Below are 12653 nucleotides of genomic sequence, written 5' to 3'. Positions count from 1 at the left end.
CCTACTACCTCGGTAGCAGCTACACTTTCAATTTCTTGAGGAAGAGACACTCCGGTGTTGTCTTCACTCTCTTCAATCATAGATGTAGGAACCGGCTGTTCCACAACAACACTCTCACTACTAGAGATAGTTACAACCTCATCCTTGGTTGTGGACAAATCAGACTCCTTAGGCTTCCACCCAGCCTCTCCGGGGGTAAGCTCTGCCTGCTCCCTGACGTTGCTCAAACGCCGAACTTCAGCAAGCTTCCTTGCATGGATTGCATACTCTCTTTGAAATTCACTTTATCGTTCCAAGGCGAGCTTCGCTGCTTCTTCTCATCTCGTCTGCAATTCTCTCTCTTTTTCTCAGCGGCTTCTCAAGCGCCCTCTCTCTCTCCTGGTCGACCCATTTTTGATGTTCGGTTCCGGTCATCCCCATCTGGATGGCAACCTCAACTAGCACCTTCAAGCTCAAGTTTGGAGAACGAACTCTACATTTAAGGCAACGAATACCTATACTCGTTCAATCTCGCTGACCGCTTCACTGCGGCACCTCACAATATCGCTCTGCAGATAAACAGTCGTTTGCGTCCACTTCGTAACTCATTCCGACTCTTTCTCCGTTCTTTGAGCTCACAAAGCACCAAACGTCTTGTCGCGGACGCCAGAATATACCACCACTTTGCGCACTTTAGCCTGCACTCCCAGACACCCTTAGAACGTGTGGGGGTAGCGGTCTCGGTCACAAAGGATATGCCTTCGACTCAGTGTCACTCGTACGAGCACATACAAAGTGATTTACGAAACAATGCAACTCGTGCAGAGTAACAATCGAGAGAGATCACAATTGAACAAAATCTTTGCACCTAAAGATAAATAACACATAGAGAGACAAAACAAACAAAACTGAATTTGTTCACCGGGCACTGCGACAGTCCGATGACCTGAGGAACACGACGGGGGTGATCCGCAGGTTGCCGCACGTTGCGTCGCTGGTCCATGGCTGGTCGAGTGGTGTTCGTGAGTTTTGCACTGAATGCCGCCTTGAGATACGAGTGGACAGAGTGAACAGCCTGTGAGCACGATCAAAAAGAGGAACTCGAGCAATTAGCGAAACTACGCCTGCGCTACATCTCTCATTGCAAGCCTCACCCGCCACTGCCTCCCGGATTACACGCAGCAACTATGACGCCATTGCTAAGCAGCGCCCGGACAAGAGGGCCTCCCGACCGAGTAAAACCACGTGATTTTCTCCAAACATTTCTCCCATGGTGGTGCACGAACAGGGCCTCTCCTGGGTTTTTCCTTTCTCCATGCACTGTAAAAAAAATTGCTCCTATTTATGGCAAAACGTACTGGTAAATTGTTGCCGGAGGCTTTCCGTAATCTTTAAATTGTATGTGCTGTAAAAAGACTGGCTCTCCGTAGAAAATAAAACGGAAAGGTATCGTACAAATAATGCAGGTTACGTAAATTGAATATAGAGAAATGCCATAAAAATAATGCACGCTTCATTAAACATAATACGGAGCAATCATTTTTTAAAATGAAATCTTCAGTAATTTTTATGGCAGTACTTTATTCATGCATGGTCACCCCGTAATTATAAAACATGTAGTTCATTTCGTGTTTATGACAGTTCCAGAAATTCAAAACTAGTGTTTTATTCCAGCCATTCCATGTAAACACTTCAAAAGCTGAACTATTCCGAATCCTTCTGTATGAAATGGGATGCACATGCATTCATAAAAAGCTGTGCTGTGTGTTGAAAAAATTAAGAATGCTGTACATGGTGAACATAATTTATATATTTGCTACCGCAGCCATGATGAAATGTTCAAAAAAAGTACAGCATTGGTTCAGTCTTGCACAGCTTTTCTGCCTCTTGTGCTGTTGTTGCATACAACTGAAAAATGCAGTGGTGAATGCCCCTCATAAGACGCCTTTCATCCAATGGTGTTGGCTGGTTCTCATGATGTCGTGGCTAATCCTCTAAATGGGATGAACCATGACGCCATGACAATTGGCCTATGCTATTGGCTGGAGAGACTCCTATGAGGGGTATTTTCAGCTGTGTTCTTGAGTTGCGTCTGACTTTCGTACGCCACATGGGTTCACTGTTTCCTGCAAAACAAAAACATGCACAGTCAATTCTGTAAGGAACAGTGCAGTGCAAGTTGTTTTGACAAAGCAACTCTGTTGTTTTTCCTTGGTATGCCATGACTGACAGACAACAGAGCTGAGCTTACACTTAAAATATGCACAAATGTATGCAGCAGCTGGTTAGCCAAAAAAAATACAGTTCTAAATTTTCAGCAGAGGAGTACTATGCAACATGGTTCTGCAGACTACTAGTTGAAGCAAACTCCGCAAGTGCTAAAGAAGCAAAATACCTAATATTATGGCGAAATACCTAATATTATTTTTTACACATTAAGGGTATAGAACATGCCTCATCTATAAACATATGCAGATATGAACTCCTCTACAAAAGAAGCCCACTGAAACTTTGTGGGTGGCCCTTTACATTTATTTATTTATACATGTACCTACATTAGCCCGTAGGGGCATTAGAGTACGGGGGTGTACCAGAGTATTCTTCATGCATTAGTGCCGAGGAAACACATATAAACAAGTAAAACAATAATAGAGGATAATGCAAGCACTCTGATAGGACATAGCAAGAGCATGCGACAAAATTTCAGCGTAAATGAACACTGTGAATTAAATGGAAATACATGGTAACGTCGCCATGCACACCAAAAATTTGCTACGTTTGAAACGTGGTAAAGTGAACGAATGTTCCCCCCACCATGTCGGCATAAGACCCCAACATACAGACAGACAGAAAATCGACATACAGACTACGGAAATCGGTGTTAAACCAGAGCATCCTTTAGCACCAGAGAAAATTATGAATCGGATGTGGCCACAACTATGTCGTGGGGAAGATTATTCCATGCACTGATTGTGCGTGGAAAAAATAAATGCGCAAAAACTGAGGTACACGCTATTTCTTTATTCTTATATGCGGGTGATCTCGAAGCTGGTAAATGTACATAGGTGGTAAAAGATAAGCATCTTTGCTCAGTACGGTGCGACAATAAAATATGTCAACGTGAAAACACGAGTCGAAAAAATTCCCGACATGAGGATAGAAGAGGCCATTCTAAGCTACTTTTGATGTCAGTGATACTGCTACAATGCGAATAGTTGTGGGATACAAAACAGGCGCCTCGGTTCTGAAATTGTTTCGAATCTATTGTCAAGAAATTGCGTGTACGGGTCCCATATGACACAAGCATATTCTACGATTTAGTGGACATTTGTTACGTAGAGCAGTTTTTTACATCTTGGGGAGCATATTTGAAGTTTTGTCTGATAAAATTTAAAGAGCTAGCAGCCTTCAGAGTTAAAGTGTCTACATGGCGGTTCCATGTCAAGTCGGAGCTAAATGTTACTCCTAGGTATTTTGCCTGGCTTACTTGAGAGATCATTTCAGTATTTAAATATTACTGAGTATTGATCGGTTTATGCTTTTGGGTAAAACGAACATGCTTGTATTTATACACATTTAGACACATAAGCCAAGCGCGACACCAGGATGAAATACAGTTGAGGTCATTTTCAAGTTCTATCCTGTCCGAATCATGTTTTATTCCTCAGTACAAGACGAAATCATCGGGGTACAATCTAATTTTGGAGGTTATACCGTAGCCAATGTCATTTAGGTAGATGAGAAACAGCAGTGGGCCGAGCACTGACCCCTGGGGCACACCTGGAAGCACGGAAACGTCGGTCGATTGGGATCCATTAATCAAGACCTTTTGACTGCGTCCTGTCAAATAATTTTGTATCCAGCAAAGTATATCGAGTGGAAAGCCAAGAAAGGATAACTTGTGCAAAAGCCTAATAAATAGCCTAATAAATATCGTAAAGAGATAACCTCTTTTTCAGTGGCATATAAAACCTATTATCAGAGATGTGCAGATACATAATTTTCCACAGAGGAGTAACTTAAGCTGCATATAATGTGAATGTGTCTAATGGTCAAGACATCTGTTAATTCCACGCATTACCAACATTTAAGCACAAGTTGAAAGCAAAACGTCGACTTACAACTTGAAGCCCTAGTTTGTTTACAAGGTTCATAATTTTTTATGGCACAGATGTCCTGGAACGTTTCACATCTTTCTGCCTGCTTTCATTAGGCAGATTTAAGTCAAACTGCCTGTAAGGAAAAAAAAGACATGCTTTACATGTAGAGTCCTTTGCATACGAGTGCACTGCTCAAAAATGCCAACAAAGATATATGTCTCGAAAGTATCATGACGCAGTGACAGCATGAAAGCGTAAGTGTGTACAGACCATGTGTATAATAATTTGCAAGACACCATTTTGTTTGCCCCTCCTCTGCAATGCGTGCCTAGGGCCATTAAAACGTTCAAATAAAGAAGCAGCACTTTTGAAGTATGGCCAATGTTTATACTGGTGATACTGAAACCAGATATTCAGAAATATTGCCTACATCGAACACACCAATTATCCCCTTTAAAATCTTATGCAAAAATACAGGGAAGTCGCATTGTATATCAAATTCATATTTCCTAACCGCGCTCTTCAGTCACTTTCTGTGCGCACAGACGGGTCGGTTGTGCGGTTTTGGGAACCTTCTGATAGTGCTAGCACTGTGAAACTGCATGCAGAGGTTAACGTGGCATGTGCTTGAGGGTGGTATTAGGTCTCGTGCAGTCACTTCTCATGCCACATCACTGCTATGCTGTAAAGTCAAGCTAACTTAAGTCTAGAGTCTAGAGACGGCCCTCACTTGCTTCGCTGCTGAAGGCGTTGTGGGAGGGAGCAAACTGTGTCTTCATTTTAATGTATGAGTATTCAATTTATGGTGCACTGGCAACAGAATTGGACCTTTTAAAATAAACAGTCCCTAAGCACCGCACGCTACAGTTTTTATGCTAAGCAAGTTAGGCCGACCAATGCCTAGCGTGTGGTGCACTGCCAGCACGCCGGTGGGTGGCACATTACTGCAAGAAGGTCATCATTGGCTTGAGTGAAACGTACTCTCGCGTCTAGGTCATAGGCAAGCTTATTATTAATACTGTCATGGCCGTAGGCAAGGACGAAGTGCTGTGCATGTAAGATGACGAGGACGAAATGTGTGTTCAGGCGTTGGCGCCAGTTTGTTGCTCTGATCTTCGGTGGGCTCACGCTGTACATGCCTTCAATATGATATATAATATCAAATTATTTTGCAATCTCTTTCGAGTTCAATATATCCTGGTTCGACTGCAATACAGCTTTGTTCTCATGCCAGGAAGTTGCGACGTCAGTATTCAGGCTTAGTTATGTCTCCATAATTGAGCTCAAGTATATCCCACAGAGTTGCCAGTTATACAAGCTTCAGGCGCTACTAGCCTGCCCAGTCATTTTTCATCTTCTTAAGGCGCAGCATGTGGACACAAGTGAGCAAATTAATTTCCGGTTGGTAGCTGTTCTTTGGAATAGCTGTGCAGTAAATTCTGTACGGCAAGAAAGGTATAAGAGGCAGGTGTAGCTGTGGACAAATGAAGTAAAGTAACTATTGTGTGTATGAGAAGCTTCAGATGCCGAAGAAGTATGCTGTCAAAGGCTGCAGTTACCTCCTCTGTTATATATCAGCAATCAGGTATAGTACAAAAAGCAGCGGCTGGATTTTACACTCAGGGCCTATGAGAAACAATTAACCGAAATGAAGCTGTCCGTGCTGCCCCTAAGAACACTTGGCCAATTTTTTAGCAGTATCACAAAGGTGTAGAACAGATGGTTGCACAGCAGCCTGTGATGCAGTGAGGCTGCAAAGAGCCAAGAATATGCACATGCATTCAAAGTGCTTGCAAAGTGCTTGCCATTTTCATCCTCTTTTTCCGCTCTGCTATGTCACACAGCACTGTACGGCTGTTGTCCAGCACTGTTGTGGTACTGTTAAAGAACTGGCCGTGTGTACATCAAGTTCAGCTTGCCAAAGCAGTACAATGCACATGTGGAGACACACAGAAAAACTATGCATTGGGTACTGTAACCTACACCAGGCAAGGTTTAGAAAGCTAGTCAGTGGTCGGTGCACAGAATACATTTGCAGCGCATAAAAATATACTAGGAGGCAAAATGCTTCTTATTAAAATGGCTGCAAGATCTGTAAACATTATATTTCCAGAATTACTAGGAAAAGAAGTTGGTCCCAAAGTCTTTTAATGTGGGGCACTCACCTTTGTACAAATTTGAGGGATATGGCAGCACCCTCTGGATACTCCTGATTCATTATGTAGTTAATATGAAGGCAGTACATGCTGCTTCAGTGAAGTCACTTGCTTCTGAGAAAATGATTTGGTTCTCACAACAAAGCACTGTTCGCTGTATATGCTTCCTGGAATATGAAGAGCCACAGTTAAAAGACTTAAAATTTTGAATCCATGCAGTGTTTGTTCCTTTTCTGTTAACTCCTGAACCACCATATATTTTAAATAAAAGTCAAAGAAGTCAATTCCTAGCAATGACAAACAGAAGAAAATAAGATTAGACTGTATTGGTTGGGACAGAAAGTCCGTACGGTAGCTGTATTGGTTGGGAGAGAAAGTACTTACGGTAGTATAGTAATTCCATACTAATTGGGTTAAATGCAGGATAAGGCCCATGCTAGAATTTTACCTTCGAGATAAAATGTAGTCCTCAATTAGAACTCTGAGGTATGCAACCTGGGCAGGTGTTATCTTCGGTGCGAAAAGAACATCAGTTGTTTGCATTATTGTAAGCACAAGGTGATAAACTAGATCATCTGTCTGCCACATTGGTGCCAATGCAGAAAGGCAGTAGCTTAAGTGGAGTGCAATTTTGCATTGCATGCCCAGAAAGCTTAAAGCCCTGGCTGAGCACTTTTGCAGGCTTATTGCGCAAGTCAAGTTTGGTATATTTGACTGTTGATATCCTGTTTTTCAGGTAATCATATGTGAACCAGCATTTCTTGTTCACAAAATGATGAATATACAATGCAACATCATGCTTAACCACCCCCTCAAAGAGGTCATGTGCAATGCATGTCAGCAGTCTAGAATTACACACATGGAAAAACTTAACGGCATGGAACGGAGACTGTTCAACAATACGACAGTCACTATTAGTTGAGGAACTTTCTGCAATGCGCTCAACGCATTCATCATAATGCTGAGGCGTTCGCTTTACCCAGATGCAAGAGGTTCCTGCTCAAAATGAGAGTGAGTAACAAAGCAGAACCTGCAAAAGTAAGCGCTTGTGCAAAAATTCCGTGCAAAGTCACCAACGCCATGACTGCCAAGGTTGCCTCCCATTATAAAGTCTAGCCACACATCATGATGGGCTCCATTGATCAACACTCCTGACTTCTCAAGACTGACCATGTCCTCTCTCAATGACTGCAGCACCTTTGCCAACCCAAATTCTTTGATATCCTACTGGCGGCATAGCAAAACCATCTCCGTGGCTATCACACGAGACCTACAGTACAAGACACATGGGTGTCAGGTACACACCCAGCAGCTTAAAATCGCCCTTCGCAGAACCTGGAGGGTTTGCAATTTCAAATCCATTTTGATATAACAAAATTCGTATCGATTTACCCTTCATGTTTGTGAGAGGCTCACACAAAATGTGATCTTCCAAACATTCTTCAGAAGCCGTATTCTTCTCACTGCTTACCTGAGATGTTGAGAGTTTCATAAGGCTTTCAGCTGGTACATTGTGATATATAGACTCATTATTCTGCCTGCTGAGGCTTAGAGACACTTCCACGGGTTCTATAAAGTTGAAGTTTTCTTTATAAAAGTCGTGGCGGCAGTATGATGACCTCAAAGTTGTAGACATCCCACTATGAAGCGCGTCTTTTGTAAACACTCTTCCAATTTTCACGAGTACGTCTTCTGGAACGTCGACCAGGCCCTCCAGTGAAATCTGATTCCTCAAGCTATGCAATGTATCAATCTTCTTAACTATGGTTTGTACTGTGCTTGCTGGCAAATGATGTTGCATTTCCAGCTTAAGCAGAAACTGGGCAAGGTTGGTAGTGAAGAGGTTGCTACTGGAGGGGTAGCTAGCACTGGCCCCGAAGCTACATACACTATTTGTATCAGTGGCTGATGATTGTCGACTGTGTTCAGCTTCTGGCATGCTCTCTGGCTCCAATTCCAGGTGAGCACTAAGTGCTTTCTAAAACCCCTCTGCTCTTTTGGCGGTACCTTGAGACATGCATTCTGAATGATCCAGCTGTTCTCAACACACTAACACACCCAGTAAAAGGGCACACAACTGCTTCAGCTGAGTTGCTCAAGTGGCTGGCTACATGACACAGAAATTGGGAGCGGTTAGGTTCTAAAGTCCCGCATGATGAGACAGGACACTGGAAAAGGCTGCTATCAGAGTCAAGGCGTGGTCTCTTATGGCGCCTCGAGAGATAGCTTCTAAAGCTTCCATGTTTACTAAACATAGCACCACATGAACCGACTGGGCAAGGTGCACCAGCCGCTACGCTATTCTGAAACTTGAAATGGTCAAAGTAGTGTGACAATGAATGAAAACTTTGACTTCAAACATTACAAGAGGGCATATTTGACTAGTGATGAGCACTAAACACATCTACACAGAAAGAATATGCATCATGAAACATTATGGTCACACTCACATGAAGCAGTTTGAGTTGCACTGGGATTGCTGGTGTGTTCCACAAGAGCTGGAATCACCGCAAGAAATGTCCTTGACAGCTTTGTACAGAAGCGCTGACTGAAGCTTCTGGTAGCAACTTGCCATCCAATCAGCCCCTCAGAAAGAAACTCGGGATCACAGTCGAAGCTGCAGCCCCCAGGAGTTCTAAACACAGGCTTGGGAATAAAAGAAAATTAGCAGATTAGGACGAGTAGTCATTTCCTATAGTGTAGAGCACACAGCACTTTAACTTCTACAGCAAAAATCTATTGCTTGCTTTGAACTGTACTTTGGCCACACGCTTTAAAAAAGCAATTGTAGGGAGACAGGCCGAAAGTGCCTAAGGAGGTTACATAAGCATTCTAGGTGTGCGATTCGATGTATTGTTCCGCTTGCTTACATCCATCTATGGACCGGGGAAGCCCCACTTCCTCGCCACCTGCTAGCCAAGTCATGTTCGTTCATTTTCACCACCTCAGAGCTATCAGTCAGTTCAGTAATTTGTTGTACTGCATCTTGGACAGTGACACAAAACCGTGCATGGCCGTCACAAAAAACTATCATGTTCCGGCTGAGCAGCAGTCCCATTGCTGCCATCAACACGCAGATCATACTCGTTCAAACCAGTGCCACAACCCAATGACGTGTCAAACTAGCTCTTAGAAGTATACTTCCACTTCTGTTTTCGTCTGTGAGCTCTCATTTAAACTGTGTTACATTTTTAATGACGACAACAATTCCTCCTATAAGCACCACTCCAAGTACTACCACCGTCACCTTAATTACTGGTGGGCTAGAAGGAGTCTTTCCACGTCACGGAGTGACTCTTCAACTGCGGAAGTGACTTCTGATCACAATAGACTGCTGCATTAAATCAATAAAAATAGTCAGTTTTCATTAATCGAAAAATAATATTCAGTAAAAAAAAAAACTTGCGTTCTAGAATAAACATCGAAAAAAGTATGCCGAATTTTAATAAATAAAAGCTGATAAGTCCAACAGATAGCTATGAAGGATATTTATGTGAAGAGCACCGTGCGCTGACAATGCAGAGCACACCGGCGTAGTCGCATGTTGTGGGATATCTTTACTATGGAATGGTTCTTGGACAGTTGAGAGACACTTTTTAGCGGAAAAAAAAAACAAACAGGACTGCATTACAGAACTGAGTGCAAAAAAAGGTCTTTACAGGGCCGTCTACAATTCTCTTCTGACCTGACTCGACGCTTGTAAGCTGTATTCATCTTACTCTCCTCGTCGGCTCCAGCCTTTTCCCCTGAGTTCACCTAGCGCAAGAGCCGTCTCGAATTCCCCGCGGACGTGCCGTGCCATGTACGGCCGTGCGGTATCTATGCCGAATCTCGCTTTTGCTCCCTCCATTCGCGTTCGTGGCCACTTCTGAAGGACGCCGCAATTTTTCGCCAGGCTGCAATCCCGTGACGAGAAGACAACCGAGCAATGTGCTTATATCTGGTGTTAGGCCTGTTTACATAAGATGCGACATGGGCACCGTTGTTTTTATTTCTTCTTAACCTCCCCACACTGTATGGTCTCACGGTGGCCATCGAGTGTGCTGATCACCGCTGCCTGAACTGTCTCAAGTGGATCGCGGACACGCGACGACCAGCCGATACGGCAACCGCTGCTTTACGTCTTAAGATCCGAAGTCGAGCGAAGTGCACACAAAGCGGCGGGTAAAACGAGACGCGCGCTGAGGTGTTGTGCGTGGCTCGCTCCCATGGACGACCTTCTTATGGATTCGATGTGCATTTACTACATGAGCAAATAGCAAGGTGGGCGCAACAGGTCGCGAAGCGAACATGTTTATGGCTCTCAACGCGGGAACCGGCGCCATGAAGGCGCTGCAGCACCGCACACCACATTTGATAACGTTAGCAAACTGACCCTTACCTTGTCGCGAAGAACAGAATGCTCCAAAAGGAAGCAGGCTCACGCCGGGCTGCTCGTTGAGGAAGGAAGGTCGTTCCAGGTGAGTACAAAGACTGCGTTGCTTTGATGCGGGGAACGAAGAGACGTGCACGCCAAACAACGCGCTCCATATTGGTGACGCCAAGTACACTATAGCCAAACTTTTCCTCCTTCATGGCTATAACCAAGTTATAGCCAAGTCAAGTCGCCAAATGCTGCAGTGCACATGGATAAATGGAAAAGAGGTAGAAGCGTCACCTTCGATGTGGGGTGGTCGCAGATGCTTTTACGCTCTTTTACTCCTCGCATCAACGTTGCTAGACTGTGGAAGGAGAAAATACGGACAGGATACGGATAACTCGTCTGTTTTCTCCTGACGGCAGATGTCGTAACCTACTTAAGGACAATTCTGCCAAAAAGTTACGGAATTTTTTTGCAGTGTGGTTCGGGACCCTGTCCCGCTGGGTCTCCAGCTCCGAGCTGAACAGGGGGATCTCCCAGCCCTCCCCCTAGTTTGCTGACTTATGTATATTGTTACGGGCATAAACGCCCAGGGCACGACGTACTCCGACCAAGTGCCCTGCGCGGAAGATGAGGTGCGAGCGAGCGCGCGCAGACAAGGATAAAGATTGGGGGCCACCGGCGGTGTTTCTTCGGCTCTCCGACAGGAATTTGCTGCCTCGGCTCTTACATCATCTCCCGAATATCAGCATGTTCTACATCCTTGCAGTAGCAAAGACTGGCGCTCACGCAGACTAGAGGTCTCTTTCACGCGCTTGCGTTGCCGGGTTCCCCTTCTAGATTTCTATCTTCACAGATCTGGCCTGGCGGCTTCCCCAGTGTGCCCTGTTTGTGCCGAACCTGAGACAATAGATCACTTCCTGCTGTTCTGCCGCCGCTCCTCTCATTTGAGGAAGCGTCTTTTGCAAATTCCATTTCATCAACGGGGCTTGCCTGTGTCCTCCGCGGTTGTTCTTTCCATTGGCGCTTTTTTGCTTGGACGAAGCGACAGGAGTGTGCGCTCTGCTGTGCAAAATTTTCTCCAAGAAACGCAGCGCCTCATATTCTAATTTCTTCTTCCCGCTCTCAGTCAGTACGGCATTTAAACATTACAGACATTGTATACTATTATGCACATTAAGCCATTGTCCCGTCTTCCATCTCCAAGTTAACAGGACCCCTGTCCTTCCGTCTTCCAATCTATCAGACTACATCCTATTACCGCTCATTTTCCCGTCAAAACTTTCCTGGATCCAGCAATTAACCGCCTGTGTCTTGGCCACTCCCCCGCAGTGGGTATGTGCCAGCAACGTCTGAGGCCTTCCTTCCTTCCTTCCTCTCCGACTTTGTGTGCTTCCTCTGGGCGGAACCGTCGTCCCGTTGCATATTTTGGTGGCAGCGGTGGGATGGCGCCCACCCGCCCTCGGAACCAGGCTGCGGAAGGGGCCGAGGGTGGCGGGCAAACTCCGGCTGAGGCGTCACACGGCCATCGACCCGAACCGTGGCGGGCCGGAGCCTTTCGTCACCACCATGGAATCATCCGCACCCACGCCCGTCGGGCTTGCCTCGGAGTCCGACCTTGGGGGGCACGGCGCAGGTGCGTCACATTCGGCCTGCCTGCTGGGGATGGCGGCGGAGCCACCAACTTTCGGTGGCACTGTCCTTTGGGAGGCTTGCCAGTTCCAGCTGGACACTATCGCGGAGGCGCAGGGATGGGACGCTCGGAACAAAGCCGTGATGCTCGTCGCTAAGCTGCGGGGCCGAACGGCGGAGCTGCTCTCAAACGTGCCCCATGCGGATCTTGGCCGGTACGACGTCATCGCGGGGCTCCTCGCCGACCATTACGGGTCGGGCCAACCCAGGCTCCAATACCAGCGCCTGCGTGCTCGCCAGCAGGAGCCCGGGGAAAGCTACCAGGATCTCTCCGCGGCTGTCCAGCGGTTGGCATCGCAGTCACTGCCGGGTGCGCCACCGACCACCTGGATCGTGGTCGGCGCTGAAGCTTTTGTGGATGCTGTC

The 12653-nt window shown here is 45.7% G+C and overlaps 1 long non-coding RNA gene across 1 annotated transcript; it reads right to left on the bottom strand.

Moving 5' to 3' along the window:
- Positions 1 to 1910: 1910 nt before the first annotated feature.
- Positions 1911 to 10815, bottom strand: LOC144094945 (uncharacterized). The gene is made up of 5 exons (XR_013306624.1): positions 10617 to 10815; positions 8686 to 8881; positions 6245 to 6402; positions 4101 to 4212; positions 1911 to 2105 (listed from the first exon to the last, which is right to left on the bottom strand). It is a non-coding gene; the product is annotated as an uncharacterized LOC144094945 (long non-coding RNA).
- Positions 10816 to 12653: the final 1838 nt, after the last annotated feature.

Source organism: Amblyomma americanum, chromosome 6 (assembly GCF_052857255.1).
Source record: "Amblyomma americanum isolate KBUSLIRL-KWMA chromosome 6, ASM5285725v1, whole genome shotgun sequence".
Lineage (NCBI taxonomy): Eukaryota > Metazoa > Arthropoda > Arachnida > Ixodida > Ixodidae > Amblyomma > Amblyomma americanum.
This window is presented reverse-complemented; position numbering and strand designations above follow the sequence as displayed.